At 39.6% G+C, this 16,976-nt stretch overlaps 1 pseudogene; it reads left to right on the forward strand.

Moving 5' to 3' along the window:
* Window positions 1-16,349: 16,349 nt before the first annotated feature.
* LOC121149404 lies at window positions 16,350-16,711 on the forward strand (annotated as a pseudogene).
* Window positions 16,712-16,976: the final 265 nt, after the last annotated feature.

The following is a 16,976-nucleotide window of genomic DNA, read 5'->3' on the forward strand; positions in this document are numbered from 1 at the left end:
TCCATTAAGGTTTTCCCAAATCTAAGTTAATGCTTCTTTAGTTAGTAAAGCTCAATCTAGGGCCAGAAAATATGGAATCCAGACCCAACCCTGTTCCTGCTTGTAGATAAAGGGAGGCTGTTTTATCATGTTGAGTCTTGGATTTTTGTTTCAGAAGCTGGAGAAACCTCCGTTAGTTTTTCCATACTTACCTAATTATACAAACCACTTAGAATAAACTTCACGAGTTGCCATGAGCAACTTTCAATGCTTCCAAAGGATCTACAAGGTCAAAATTTTCTTGAGGATGCTAGCATGTAATTTTCCATTTTCATCCCTTCTTTCACAGTTTTCCAGGGGCAACAGGTTTGGGATGTCACAGCATATTGAATGCAGAAGTTGACATGAGAGTTTTGATAACCAGATTTGCAAAATATAATGCAATGTCAGTTTTCTTACTGCATTTTTAAAAAGAATGTACAGGTTTTTTAAAAATAAAAATATTTCATTTATGTTAACATTTAAGAATTTTAAATGGTTTCAAATTAATGTAATTATCAAAATTTCCTCATTTATTTACATTAAGGTAGGCAGCCTTAAATACAAACAGCATAAGCAAAAGATCTTTGAAGTCTTCAATATTCCTTAAGGCAAGAAGGGATTTCCAAGACAGAAATAGTTGAGGACCTGTAATCTCCAGTGGACTTCTCTCCCCTGGGTGAGTTAGGCCTTTAGCTTCTTATCTCTGCTGCTCTTTAGGCTGCCTTTCCTTGATGGCTCCCCTGACGGTTCCTGTCAACTGCCTTGCATCTAGGGTTTCTTTTTTAGCTTTGGGGTGTGTGTGTGTGTGTGTGTGTGTATGTTTGTGCATGCACTTTCTACTTGAATACTCAAGTAGAATACTCAAGTAGGTTGATCTCTCTATTTTGGATCTCAGAGTCATACTACCTCTTTGTTGATGGATCACATAACAGAATGAGTCCACAGCCAGGCAATTTTGTATAGTAGGTGACTTCTATTTTTTTTCATATCATCCAAACTTACTTCCTGTTTTGTGGTATCTGCTTTGAATCTCTTGGGAAAGAGGGCCCTGCCTTGCATGTCCGGCACTGAAGGGAGTGAGTTCTCTTGGTGGCATATTGTCAAGGATTTGAATCTTGCCTGGTCCAATGTGTTGCCTGAGACTTGGACTCTGGAACTGGTGCTGTAGAAATGAAGGAGCAGGTAAAGCTTCTTTTTAGCCAACTTAAGCTTCTCAGTGATAATGGAGCCCACGTGCAGTGCCAGCAGCTGCAGCTGTGTCTCATGGTGTTGAGCAGCACTGGTTGCACAGACTGAGGGATCTTGCTGCATAGCTGCCTTTGTTAATGCCCATTTCAGGTGATTTCTCCTGTTAATTCTTCAAGCAACTTGATTTTCTTTCAGTATGTTACTTTACTGTTTAAAATAACAGGAGTTTTTCTATTATTTACAGCCCTCTAGTGCTTGAACATGCTTACTGTGTCACCTGTATTACTCAAAATACTTTAATTTTGTTAATTCATTTAGCACTTACAGAGGAGGTGTTAGATGTAACACTGCATTCTTTACATTTGGGACCAATAAAATCGAAGGTAAATAATGTTCTGCAAATCATAGAAATAGTAAGTGGCATGCCACTTTGCAAGCCCAGGCAGACTGGCTATATGGTAATGCTTTTGTGCTCTTTGTGTTACCTCTTATCACTGCACACATTACATGTCTGACACAAAGACATAAGTCTAAATCACCACTTGCAAGCAATAGGGGCTAGTGCCATTTGAAATATCAGGCTTTTTGTCAACTTAAAAAACCATAATCCTTTGACACACAGATAATACTTTAATTTGCATATGAAGTCAAATTTAAAAACAGCGGAGTAATTACTGGTTGTCTCATGTTTATATTTTAAAATATCTGTTTTTTTGTTATCCCTTCCAGCCATTCTTGGTTTGGATTATGATGAGAGTCTATTTAGGATATGTCAAAAGAGGGTAACAATGTCCTCTCTCTGTTTCTGTCTCTCCATGTTTAATATACTGAACTGACAGCTGCTTTTAGTGCTGTGGCTTGCTGGTGGTAGGACTGAAGAAATGAAAAATAGTGCAATCAGTGCTTCAGTGTGTGCTCATTTTATAAGTTGGAATAATCCATCCTGTCTTATCTTCATTACTTCCTTTCCTATTTCTTCCTCTGACACAACTTTCCAGAGGCTCAACAAGGGACTATGGGTATCTTAGATTATTTTATTTACAACCAAATAGGTTTCAGGCCATTATCTCAGGAGTTTATACTGCATTGTATAATTAACAGCCGTATGGCTTAAAAATGACATCATCACATCATCTTGGATGGTGAGATTACATTTCAATGATAATTTAATAACCATGGCAGTGACAGCCTAGTATTAATAACTGCGAACGTGATTATGGAAAACTAATGTGTGTGGTTCCATAAATACTATGACTTGCAGTTAAAATTAACATTTCATTTACTGTAGATTTCACAGGCTAACTAATCTCCATCAATGCATTCTTTGTTTTTCAAAAATTTCACTGTGCCACTGAAGTAAAGGCAAAAGGTAATGCAGCAGACCCATGACAGATAGCAGATAGCTTGACTTTGAGAACAGTAGAGGAGTCTCCAAGGTGACACTTGTGCAGGATTGTGGAGATTGTATTTGGGTCTTGGCGGTGAAAATAAAGCAGGAGCACAAATGAATCCTGATAGGATGAAGAGGCTGGCTTTGGGTACAGGCAGAGCATCAGGCTGTTAGCCAGACTTCTCTTGTGACTGTGAAGACAACAGAACACCATGTTTCCTTTTGGATGATAGAGAAACAGGACTTCTGTTCATTTAGGTTTTCATTATTCCTCTCCAAGTTATCAGAAGCTATTTGACAGCTTATGTCTTGTGTTTTGAACTTAAGGAGTGGACCAAGGAAAGGCTTCAGGCAAAATTCCCCTCCAGGGATATTGAACCATGGGAGAGTTCAGTTTAGATTTTTGTGTTTGGTCCAATTTGACCAGAGGGCCAGTCTTTGATCACCACTGTGGTTAAGACTGTGTAATTCTGAGCCTTTCAAGTGCTGCCTGTGAAATGCCCTAGCTCTCTAGGAAAATTGGGTCAAGTGAGTTTATGTTCCTCATGGAAAGGATTTCATAGAGGTTTTTTCCCCCCTTTCTGTCATGTCAATGGAAAATCAGAAAAAGTACTTGAAATATTACAGTTTCTTGCTTGAATTTCTGTGTAATGTAAACCAATTCTATTTCTCTATTAAGTTTGAGGTTATTATTCAGATGTAGGTGTTGCCACCCAGCAATAAGCTTACCTTGTGTCGCCTACTTTTTCTTGTTTTGCTTGGTCCCTGCTCCCCACAGAGCACCTATAAGTACGTATATTCTCTAAGGGGTCTTTCTATCTTTTGTTTTTCATCTGTTTTGTTTTTCATCTTGCATTAGGCAATATCAAGAAATGTACTCCATATTATTACATTCCATTGTATTTTCAAGGTATCTTGGGACTTTTGTGTGTCCTTCAAAAGTGTTTTGCTTGTTGATTAGAAGTTAGGTCACCAGGGTGTGCCAAGGCAGATAAGAAGACATTGAACTGGCTCCTTGGAGTAAACAATCAGGATGAGGAGTTGAACTATCAACACCTACACAATTGGGAATTACTTTTGATTTGTCTTAGGTAGCTTGTTTTTCTTAGTGTACCTTTGAGATCAACTGTATACTTTGCAAGGACACCCACATGAAACACATCTGGTGTTAAATTATAAGACAAGTTCAAGTATTTTGGAATTGAGTGGATGGAAACTATGGGGAACTGTAGGGAAAAAACTGTGAAATGATTTAAAAAAAGAAAAAGACTCCATAGCAATGTTGGCAAAGCCCTTCAGCCCAGCTGGATCCTGAGCAGGGACCATGGTGGGGCTGAAGAAGAAGTGGAAAAACACTGTGAAAAACACAGCAGGGAAGACAAATTAGGATTATTGTGCATGGAATTGTAATTGTTAAATGAGTTGTTTATAGAACTTAAACCTAAGAGAGAGACTAAGGAATTTGTAGTTAGCTATATTTACCTTCTTTTTTTTTTTTTTTCAGTTTGAGGAGAAAGTGAAAAAATATTGCAAGCAGTAAAGTTTGATATTTTCTAGCTTATTATTTGGAATGAAATGGATATCAGCAGGGCATTTTTTTAAAGGAGTGAAGAGGGGGATTCCCATGTGATAGCCTGGTGGCTGAATCCTCACCTTGCAGCTGTCAGGATCCCATGTGGGTACCAGTTTGTATCCCAGCTGCTCCACTCAGGGTTTTGGTGGTAGACCACCCATCCAGGTAATGTTCTTACTAGGGAAGAACCAGAGACAGTTATGATGAATTTTGTCCATTTATTAGTAACCAAGCACAAGCTTGTATAGGGCGGGGCAACGAAAAACAAGCCTCAGTATAGCAAAATATTTCTCTTGGGTGTAAGCATATATTACATATCATAAACATTGCCAATCAACTTTACACTGTGTAGCCCACCACAACTTATGTAACTCACCCGTATCCTGAGGTTGTTTGTTACAAGACTATCACAAGATCATCATAAAATGGGTGTGGGTAGGAGTAGCTAGGGGAAGGAGATGATCAAATTACTGGAGAGTACCCAAATTACCAGAAGAGATTGAGGGGGAGAGAAATACCTGGAAGACTCTGGCCCCCTGCCAACTGCTGGGTCTACAGGGGCCTCTAGGCACTGCTGAAACAGGCTGGTGGGGGTGGGGAGGAAGGTCTCTAGGTGGTGAGACCATGGGGATCTCTAGGCATATGGCGAAACCAAAGGAGTCTTGAGCTGCTAGGCATGTGGTGGTCCCGCCATGCCTCACATAGGCTAGGTAGCCTGAGACTCATCCTGACACTGACTCACCTACACTCTACTCCCCATCCAGCTCCCTGCTTGTGGCCTGGGAAAGCAGTCCAGGATGGTCCAAAGCCTTGGCACCCTGCACCCGTGTGGGAGACCCGGAAGAAGCTCCTGGCTACTGGCTTTGATCAGCTCAGCTCTGGCCATTGCAACTATTTGGGGAGTAAACCAGTGGACAAAAGATCTTTCTCTCTGTGTCTATTCCTCTTCATAGATCTGACTTTTCCAAAAAAAAAAAAAAAAATCTTTAAAAGAATTAACACATGCATAAACATTAACATATTTATAGAGTACTAAAATGCAGTGTCCAGTAATGGAAAATATGTTTATTTCCTCAAATAAGCAGAGATCAGAATTGGAACAGACAGGATACAAACAGGTGCCTATATGGGATGCTGGTATCATAGGGTGGAAGATTAGCCTGTGAACCACCACACTGGGCCACCTTTATGTTTTTCCCATAACATACTTCCTAATGGCAGGGTGATCTTTAAGTAGTACATGGTAAATATTTTAAGAATGCACTTCAATCTGAGGCTATGTTGTCCCCTACAAGACAATTGCAATGTCTACAGGGTTGTTTTTTTTTTTATTTGTTACAGTTGCTGAGATTTTTTTTTTTAAGATTTATTTATTTATTGGAAAGTCAGATAAACAGAGAGGAGGAGAGACAGAGAGGAAGCTGTTCTGTCCGATGATTCACTCCCCGGGGGAGCGCAATGGCCAATGCTATGTCAATCCAAAGCCAGGTTCCAGGAACTTCTTCTGGGTATCCCACATGGGTGCAGGGTCCCAAAGCTTTGGGCCATCTTCAACTGCATTCTCAAGCCACAAGCAGGGAGCTGGATGGGAAGTAGAGGTGCTGGGATTTGAACCGGCACCCATATGGGATCCTGGCGTGTTCAAGGCGAAAACTTTAGCTGCTAGGCCATACCGCCAGGCCCCAGTTGCTGAGTTTTACAGGGTGCTTCTGGCAGCTTCTGTCTAGAGGGCCAGGATGACTGCTGAATATCCTACTGAGTATCCATTGAATATCCTGTAATGCATAGAGCAGCCCCTTAGAACAAAGCATCATCTAACTCTGATTGTCAGTAGTGCCTCATTGAGATATCTTTAAACTACAAGAATCAATTTAGTTACTTTGGGTTACCCCATAATTCTAGCTATATGTTTGTTTGAGGGCTGGAACTAAGATTGCCAACTAAAACTTTGTTTTATTTTATTAAATAGAAAAATTTGGATGTAAAAAAGAGCCAAAACTGAAATTCACAACGTTCTCAACACCACATAATCTAGTATCCTATCAGAATGATTTTCTAGTAATCATAAAACTGTAGAAGCATAAGGATGTGTGATGGTCCATTTTATATATCTTATTCACTGGGCTAAGGGGAGTGCTGTATAGCTGGCACAGTCCATCTCTCTGAGTGTGTCTCTGAGTGTCTGAATGTGTCTGCTAATCTCAGCTCAGGAGGTGAGCATTCAGTTCAGTTCAGTTCAGCTGATTTATCAAGGGCCTGAATGGAACACAGGCACACAGGAAGGGCAGATTTTCTATTTCTGCTTGGTCTGAGTTGTCTGTTTTTTGTTGCCATGAACCATCGGAGTGCTTGTTTATCAGATACTTGGGTTGTAGGACTTGGATTAGCACTCTCCCACCCCACAGCCTCTTCCTGGGCTTTGGGTCTTGGGTGGATTGTTATACCATCAGGTCTCCTGGTTGCAGGCCTTTGGACAGGAGCTAACTTACAACATTGGCTTCCTGGAGTCTCTGGCTTGTAGAGGGTGAGACCTCTTGATCACTATAATGACATGAGTCATATGTAAAAAAATCCATTGATTGACACATAAAATATCTATCTATCTATCTATGTATATATCTATGTATCTATCTATGTATTTATCTATCTATCTATCCACAGAAACCCTTGTTAGTACAAGGCTTTAACAGATCTAGATCTTTTGCATTTTCAAATATCTTTTATTTTAGTTTTCTTTTTAAATTTTATTATTATTATTTTAGTTTTTATTTAAAGACAGAGTTATAGAGAGAAGGAGAAAGACAGCGTAAGAGAGAAAGTGAGTGAGTGCTTTTATCCATTGGTTCACTGCTTAAATGGCAGTAGTGGCCAGAGCTGAGCTGATCCAAGGTCAGGAGGCAGGAGCTTCTTCTGGGTATCCCAGAAGGCACATGAACCAAGACTATTCTTATTCTGCTGTTTTCCCAGGCCATAAGCAGGGAGTCGGATTGGAAACGGAGCAGCCAAAACACTAAGTGGCATCCATAGGGGATAGGGAGGCCACAAGCAGAAGCTTAGCTTACTATGCCATGGTGCCAAGCCCTATATTTCATTTTACTTCACTTAATTTATTCATTTATTTGAAATCCAGAGTGGCAGACAAAGGAAAAAAAGAGAAAGATATTCCATCTGCTGGTTCATTCCCCAAATGTATACCGCAGCTGGGTTGAGGCTAGGCCAAAGCTAGGAGCCAGGATCTCCTTTCCGGTCTCCCATACAGGTGGTAGGAATTCTAGTGCTTGGGCCTTCACCTGCTGCTTCTCACAGTGCACATCAAGAGGAAGCTGCATTGCAAGCAGAGGTGGGGCTTAATTCCAGGCAATCTGATACAAGATGTAAACATCCTGAATAGAGACTTACTGGGCTGTGCCACATGCACGTCCAATATGAATCCTAGAACTTTTTTTGTCAGTGTGTTCAAGATTTTAATTTAATGTATGGATTATTTGGAGTTGAAGTTTCCAGTTCATAGACTTGGTTAAATTTTCATTTATTGAGATTACCACACTTTTCAAGGCTCCATATTATTTTATGCACTCTTCTGTCTCTCTAATTATTTCTTTTCCCAGAATCCTGGTGACAGACAGGAAAGGAAAACTTTTTTCTGACCCAAAAAACATTTTCTTCTTTAGTATACTTAAAATGTACAGCACAAGCAGTAAATTAGACAATGTGCTTTGAAGACCTTAGGTTACCAAAATTTTATCCCTCAGGGGACTAAATTCCCGTTAGAACAAATGCCAAGGCAATAATAAGTGAATTCAAGAGAAAGAACACGAGGAGCAGAGGAAAGTCATTATGCAAATACATGGACGTTTAGGGCCGTTCTGCCTTGGAGACCTGATGTCAACTATCTAGTCAGTGATGGAAAGGAACAGATGAGAAGATTTTGGTGTTTTTTTGTACAGATCATGTCTTATTTGAATATTGTGCTACTCTAAGTTTTGAAACACTCCCTGTAAAATCAGCTTTCTTTCTCAAAAATGGTTTAATAAATCTCAATAAGTATTCTATTTTCCCCTTTCAGATGCTAATTAGTTTATGAAATTTTAAATTAATGTATAAGGCTTGCGTGCTTTAAGGTACAATAGAACTTTTAAACATATATACACATAGCTCAAGCCTGTTATACTAGGCACCCAGGTTCCCAATCCCTTATCCTTTCTTTGTGTTCTTTAAGAATTGTGTACCCTGACTTAGCAGTTTTTATTAATGGGAAGCCTTGCTTCAGATGATTGCAAGCAAATGCTTGGACTCTACAATAGTGACATTTCAGAAACTACCTTTGGAAGAGGCCCTTGTTTCTACCGTAAGGTTTAGTGCTTTAGAAATATAGCTTCATAAGGGTCAGCTTAGTGGCCTAACAGGCTCACCCTCTGCCTGTGATACTGGCATCTCATATGGGTGCTGGTTTATATTTTGTCTGCTCCACTTTCTATCGAATTCCCTGTTTATCGCCTGAGAAAGAGGCAGAGGATGGCCCAAGTCCTTGACCCATGCACCCACGTGGGAGACCTGGATGAAGTTCCTGGCTCCTGGTTTCAGATTGGCTTGGGTCCAGCTATTGCAGCCATTTGAGGATCAAACCAGAGAATGGACGATTTCTCTCTGTTTCTCTCCACATTGTCTTCTCTCTATAAATCTGAATTTCAAATAAAAATAACAAATTAAAAAATACTGCTTATTAATCAGTAATAGGCTGATAGATGGATTTTTCTGCTTATTCTATTTCAAAGCTCACAGTGGATTATTGTGAGTTCACTGATTCTATCCCAAACATGAGTCAGAGGCAGACTCTTGGAAGCTCAGGATTCTTTATTCCCTGGCTGGTGCCAACTGGCACACTCTCCAGTATCACCACGCACGGAAGAGAGGAACAACCTCAACAGGCCTCAACTAGCCTCAATCAGCCATGTTCAGGATTTCTGAAGCATTGATCATATAATCAACTAAGAAAGCACTGACACATGATATAAATTATTCAATCAACCAAACTTGCATCAGTGCACAATACAAATTGTTCAATCAAATATAGTGGCATGATTCACAGGTGCCCAATCAGTTTAAGCGTCGTGCATTCGAAACTATCCAATCAGTAAGGGCTACATCCTGCCTAATATTGAACAACTGAACCAGGGAAACAGTTCCTTCCAATTCCATGTACAGAAACCAGTTTGGACAATGAGCTTACCATGATCTGTAAAAGAAGAGCAAGCTCTCATCCTGGAAGGAGTTATTTTCTTGTTGTTAATATCTCACTCATGTTCCTGGGAGTCTCTGAGAACCCGAAGCTGCAACAAAGGTTAGGTTGTGGACATGTCTCAAGAATGTATCCAGAGATCTAGCCTTACTTATATTGTCTGGGCTGTCGCATTCCTGGTGTTAAAGCAAGGTAGACTGAATAAATTGGCCCTAGGTTGAAAGCCAGACCTCCCAGACCTATTCATCCTCCTCATGTTGAATTGTGTTGCTGAGGCTAAGGTAAAGTATTTTATGTTATATTTACAGTATGTTTAATTTGCTAGATCAGATAAGGTATTCTTTGTCCTGATTGGAAGGTAGGTATCTTAGGCAATTCATAAATTTTTGAAGTACATATTGATCCAAAACTGTCTAACGAAATTTTGTGACTAGCAAAAAATATAAGTAAAAGACTGATGGATAGATATGGGAATACTTAATAGAAAGCTAGAAGACATTTGCTAAGTATGATTTAAAAAAAAATAGTAGAGGAGGTTCAGGCACTCTGAGTTTTTTGGTTATTTATAAGGGAAGGAGAACCTGAATGCTCCCAGTGGGCCATTTTCCTTCCAAACTAACTTATGGTGTTGGTATGCCAAAAGATTTTCTCTTTTCCTATTTTCTTTATTCTTTGTTTTAAATAGAAGTAAAATTTTAAGCCACAGGAACACTAAAATTTTCTTCTCTTGCCTCATTCTTTCTTTTAAGTACAATTAATTTTTTAGTTCAGTTTGGACCGCAGTCTAATTTTGTATATTATTTATTTTCAGTATTTGAGAAAATTGAAAAAATCCTCATATACATAAAAAATAAAATCTTAAACTTGTGCCTCATGGGCTGTATGAAAGAAACATCATGATGATCCAAATAAAATTGTTAGCTTCACAGAAATTTCCCGAAGGTACAAAGTCTGTAGAGCTTGCAGCCCTCTGTTCTTTTAAGAGTTGATGGGTTCCTTCTTGCATTTTGCAAGTTCTGAGCATGCACTCCTTCTGCAGGTGATAGAGGAACAGGAAACAGCCTGTGCTCAAAATGGGTCTCTTGAACTAGACTAACATGAGAGCGTTTGTTTGTCTTCTGACATAATACTAAGAGAGGGGACGGGTTCAATTCTGAGGCTGGCCCTTGGGCATTTCAGTTTCTAACTGGACAGCACAAAATACTTATGTATTTTGTCTCTGATCCAGATTCAGGGATACATGTCTCCATCTATCTCTTCTGATCACTTTAGTGTTGAGAGGGCTTTAGAGCATCCTAATCTTTGTTTGCTAGAACAATTCATAGGACTCACAAATACTGTCTACTCATGGTGATGGTTTGTCTCGGTGAAAGAATTCAGGTCAAAATCAGCGGAAGGGAAGGTACATGGAAAAAATCTGGGAGACACCAGTGTAAGTTTCCAGTGAAGTCACACAGAGATGTACTTGATTTTCTAAACAACAATGTGTGACCATGCACATGAAGTGTTGACGAGCAGGGAAGCTCATTGGAGCCTTGGTGGAAGTCCCCTACAGATGGGGTGCCCATATGACTACCTACAGCTGCTCTGTTCCCAGGCACTTTCCTTTCATTCTCTTGCCCAGAGGTCAAATAGATACAAGATGTTCCAAGGCCTCAGCATGAAAAAACAGGCAGTCATCCTAAGTCAAGTTCAGGTCACCTTACTCAGGAGCGATGCCAATTTTAAGGATCCCATATGCCTTAAAAGAAGATATTAACATTATCAAAGAAAAAAAAAAGCAAGATGGAGAAGTAAAGTAAGAAATTATTGTTGCAGTGTTGGTGATGTTTTCTGATTCTGAGATAGTCCTTAGTTCCTAGAGTTAACAACATGTCATTTGTTATTGACCGAACATGACAAGAGGGCTCAGTTGGAGTTTCAGGGATATGCATGTTTACCAGGGAGTTTATGGTGTTAAAGGAAATGTATTGAAAGGGGTATCACAGGCCTAGCATGTGTGATATTACTCACTCCCTGCAAACACTACCAGCAAACCTGCTCACGAAGCTTTGCCATAACACACCCTGAAGAGGCCTCTTTCCCACTGACGTGTAACACAGATTGTCAAACTGCTGACGAATGAATAAAAAAAGAAGAACAAAAAAAGGTGCAATCTTGTTATTTATGGCAAAATGGATGGAACTGGAGGTCATTATGTTAAGTGAGATAAATCAAACACAGCAATGTGACTATCACAAGAACTTACTCACATGTGCAGTCTAAAAGAATTGAATTCGTGAAAGTTAAATGTGTGTGGTTGGCACAGGCCTGTGGCACAGATCGAGTTGCTACTTGGTGTGCCTTTATCTGCTATCAAAGTGCCTGAGATTAGGGACTGGTCTGCTATCCGTTCTGGCTTTCTGCTGATGCACAGTCGGGGAGGCGGCAGGTGTGGCTCCAGTGTATGAGACGGATTGAGTTCTAGAATCCTGGTTTCGGCCTGAAGGAATCCCAAAGGTTACAGGCGTTTGGGAATGTGCTAGGGGGACTGGAGATCATTCTCTCTCTCCTCTCAGTTCTCCCCCATGTTTTGGGGAGAAGTATATATGATGGTTACCAGAGTTGCTAGAAGGAAATAAAGGCAGGGAGTTGAGGAAAGTAGGTTAACAAGGTAATAGTTAAGAAGGTCTGGGTTTCATTTGCGTAGTAGGGCGACTATAGATAATACTAAGGTTCTATGTATATCTCTCTTCAAAAACTGTAAGGTAGGATTTTAGATGTTTTCAACATAAAGAAATATTTAGCATTTGAAATGATAGACTTATTTTCCATGACTGGACATTGTATTTTAGCACTCCATAAATATGTCAATGTTTATGTGTATTAATATTTTTTAAAGATTTATTTATTTTTATTGGAAAGTCAGCTATACAAAGAGGAAGAGAGACCTAGAGGAACATGTTTGTTTGATGATTTACTCCCTAAGCGGCCGCAACGGCTGGAGCTGTGTTGATCTGAAGCCAGGAGCCAGGAGCCAGAAGCCAGCAGCTTCTTTCAGGTCTCCTATGCAGGTGCAGGGTCCCAAGGCTTTGGGAAGTCCTCAACTGCTTTCCCAGGCCACAGGCAAGGAACTGGATGGGAAGTGGGGCTGCCAGGATTAGAACCAGCAGCCATATGGGATCCTGACACATGTGAGGCAAGGACTTTAGCCACTTGGCCACTGCGCCAGGCCCTGTTAATTTTTTAAAATGAAATAATTTTCTGTTTCTTACCTATCATCAATTATTATTGGGATCTACAAAAATAGTTAGAGATTTTGGGTACCTAATATCTGCTTAGTCACGTCTGATTTTTTTTTCACTTTACTTTTATGTTGATTTGATAGTAACACAAAGAGAATAGATTCAATGTAGTTAATAGATATAATTCCAAGAATATAATGGTATTTCATTCTCTCCATTTCTTTCTTTCTAAAATCATGTTAACTCAAAGGTTTAGAAGGAAGAAAAAAGAAGTCTGTTGATCTTGATGTGAGATACAAAGCCTGGTTTCTGTTTTTAAGGGTCGTATGCTCCTATCATTCCAAGATCCACACTATACTATATATATAAAATTGTTTGCTTATATGAATTTCAACTTCTAGTTACAGAGTGAATTCTTATTTACAAATGTTGAATGAATTAATGTTAGAATTTAACACTGACTTTAAAGTTGAAGTAAATATGAGAAGTCTCAGAAATATGCCTGGTATCTATTGATGTTTACACAACATATAAAAATTTGCCTGTGTGCTTAAAGAAAACTAAAACTTGGTGACTTATTTGGTAGGAAAATTCATGCAAAATTGTTCAATAGACACTTCTTGATTAGTTTATCAGTGAATGTGGCCTTTGGATTGTTCTCATAATTCTGAGAAATATATATTACATTGACATAAAAGCCCCTCTTGCAACTAGTTTGTGGCAATGTGTAGAGATAAGAAATGTATGGGAACACTGGAATTTAGATAACAAAAGATAAAACTTTTGAAATTTTTATCCTTGGGAATTTATTAGGAGTGGTGTTTAGCTCTCCTTTTTCTTTTTTTCTCTAAGTTTTAAATGTCGAAAAATTGCTTGTATTTTGAGTATTTTCCATCTTTGTTGGTACCTGTTTATCTTTGTTATGACTAACTTCTAACAAGCATATTTGTTAAAAGCTTGATTCACTGAAAAGGCTCTTGAGCTACATATAAAATTTGATGTTTGCATAGATCGCTATTTTCTTATAATATATTCAAACATGTTCCTGTGTTATACATGTACAGCACGGCTGCTAATTAGAAAATGATACACATTTCAAGAATCTCTGTCACCTTTGCTGACTGGCTTTGGGGTGATGATGCTTTACCATTTGGGACACCAGAGTCATTTTCTATTTGAGTCAACTTTGCATGGCATCGTACCATTTGATGATCTAAGGAGCATTTGTGAAGCATGCCAGAATTGGAGAATTAAAAAATACCAGCAAATACAATGAATAACAATAGCATTACTGAGCATGAAATCTTATTTCCTGCCCTGATAACTGAATTCTTGTTTTTCACATTGAATGGGATTAAGGAAGGTTTTTTGTAACAGGGTGCTTATTGAATGTGCCATAGAAATGAAGTAAATCAATTGCCTAGGCATAATAACCTATCTAAAATTGCACTGGAGAAGCAATTCGAATGGGTCTCTAAGAATATTTTCATTTCTTTTTACTCCATTAAAGTTGTTCACACTTCAACAGCTAGGAACATTTCAAAGGCCTGTACAGCAAATAGCAAATATATAGTAGTTGGTGTTATCTGTAGGAATTGTGACTTAAACTGAGACATTGCCAGGTAACTTGAGATCTGTTTTCTGCTACCAGCAAAATCTTGTGAGTCCTTTGAAGAAAAACAAAACAAAACAAAAAAACCTTCAGGAGGTTTAAAAAAATCCTTTACAGTTACCTATCAATATATTTGAATCTTGAGCTTTTAATTATAAAATAAATATACTTTACGATCTATCTAGCATCACTCATTTTGTGACTAGAAGGTAAACTTTCAGATTTGTTACATTATGAGAAATCACTATCCTCAAAATCTTTGCCTGATTGAGTTTTGTTTTCTTTGGGTTGTATGTGGGACTCCTCAGAGTACATTGTCAGCAAAATACTGTTAGCATTGAGCAAGATTGACACCTTTACCAGGAATCCAGTGCCGTTCACAAGAGATCACATTCTGTGTTGGTCTCCCAATCACCTCAGCTCTTTTATCTCTACCCAGTATTTTGCCTCCATGGCAACATCTTGAACCACCATGTATTCTCTATCAGGTCCCATATCTCTTGGTTCTTTCTTCCTTCACATTGTAATTTGGCTTTCCTGGAAAGTAGATGGTCTAAAATGAAAGTGAGATAGAGGAAGAAGAAAAGCCAGTACCAACCTGTGTGTCGTGGAGCTGGCTGCAGATAAGGACAAACAATTGCTTGATTCAGAGGATCATCTTTTTGGTAAGTCATGTTAACTGCTCCATCAGAGAACATTTGTTCTCTTTTCCTAACTTGTATACCCATTCTCTAGATGCTGTGTTGGGCTACCACTAGTACATCAGTCTCTCCTCTGGAGAATTTCCAGAAAGTCACTGCAGCATGAAAACGAGTCCCTAGCCCTAAGAGCAGGCCACAGTCAATGACTGATGGATAAAAGATTCCCAAAATTGGCCTCTTGCTTCATTTCATGCCCAGTAATGTCACATGGGATCAGACTGAAGCCTGTTTGCTTCTGGAGCCAAATTGTTTCTTGGGCTTCTTCCATTAGCCTAATCTGCTTGCTTCATCCGCTTCCTCATGGGGCCATTCTTTCAATAAATTACTTGAACACAAATTTCTGTCTTGAATTCTGATTTCTAACTTCAAAGGGGAAAATGCATCTGCTGCTTTTGTCTCACTTGTTCTTGAATAAACATCAAAGGGAAAAGTGGCATAAGATGGACTTAATTTAAGCACGAAGTGCTGGCACTGCCATGATGCGCCAGTGTGAAGTCACTAATAGCCTATGTGGGATTGGCTCCCTGTGGCAAGAGCTGAACGAGAGACAAATGAATCCAGGAATATCTGAATTGATGCATATGGAAAATTCACTACAACCTACTAGTTTGGTCCACTCACTTCTGCTCAGTCTTTTCTATATATGTTATACCTCCTGCATCATAATATTGAACTTCAAATGCTAGGACAAAAGGATGCTCCCATTTCTTTGCCAGCGAGAAGGTACACATCATCAAATTCCCATCAGTGTGTTATCCATTCCCAGAAAGAATTTATATGTCTGGTTGCTTGAAAGTGTCTCTTAAAGCTTGAGAATTATTTCCAGTTTTTATTATTTTGTCTTCTTTTTTATGGCCTGAAATATTTTTAAGGAATTGTCTTCTATTTTGGATATTCTTTTTTTTTTTTTTTTGCGAAAGTTATTATTTGTTTTTTTAGGTTGAGAGGCAGATTTACAAAGAGAAGGAGAGACAGAGAAAGAGTGAGATCTCCCATTGTTTGATTCACTCCTTAAATGGGCACAATGGCCAAAGCCAGGGGCCAGGAGCTTCTGCCAGGTCTCCCATGGGGGTACATGGGCTCAAGGACTTGAGCCTTCCTCTGCTTATTTTCCAAGCCATAAACAGTGGGTTAGATCAGAAGGGGAGCAGCTGGGACTAGGATTAATGCCCAAATGGGATGCTGGCACCACAGATGGAAGCTTAGCTCATTATGCCACATCAGCAGCTGCTGAACTCTTTCATGGTGTTTTAGGCCTTTCACTATAGTATAAATTAAAAACATTTCTTCAGAGATGCACCACGGTTTTGGTAGGGATGTTGTCTCTCACTTGGCCTGAGTAGTGTCAGCATCTTCCCCAGGAGACCAGTCCAATCGGCCAGTCCCAGGTTCACAGTAACCATGTGCGACTGTAAGACAGTGATAAAAAATGAGGACCGTCCGAAGAGATGCAACAGCCTTGATGAAGTGCACTTCTCAAGTGCTGGGGAAACAGAACGTAGGGAAGGACATTGTGGCCCACATGAAGAAAGAGTTTGACAAGAAGGACAATCCCACCTGGGGCTGCATTGTGGGGGAGTAACTTCAGCAGTTATGTGACCCAGGAAACTAAACACTTCATCTGTGTCTACCTAGGCCACGAGGCCATTCTAATTTTCAAATCTGGTCAGAAGCATGGACTTGGCCACAAACCCAGTAATCCATCCAAAAACAAGGACTGTAGCCTGAATTCCAAATACCAGAGACTGAATCTTCAACCTTGATAAGGGAAACACTTCAGTCTTTGAACTGTTACTGTGTGTGTGTGTTTTGAAGATTTGTTTCATTTTTATTGGAAAGGCAGATTTACAGAAAGAAGGAAAAACAGAGAGGAAGATCTTCCATCCAGTAGGAGCTGAGCTGATCTGAAGCCAGGAGCCAGGAGTCCTTTCCGGGTCTCCCATGCTGGTGCAGGGTCCTAAGGCCCTGGGCCGCCATCCACTGCCCTCCCAAGCTACAAGCAGGAAGCTGGTTGGCAAGTGGAGCAGT

Source organism: Ochotona curzoniae, unplaced genomic scaffold, assembly GCF_017591425.1.
Source record: "Ochotona curzoniae isolate NIBS_2020 unplaced genomic scaffold, NIBS_Ocur_1.0 scaffold_4701, whole genome shotgun sequence".
In the NCBI taxonomy this organism is placed as follows: Eukaryota; Metazoa; Chordata; class Mammalia; order Lagomorpha; family Ochotonidae; genus Ochotona; species Ochotona curzoniae.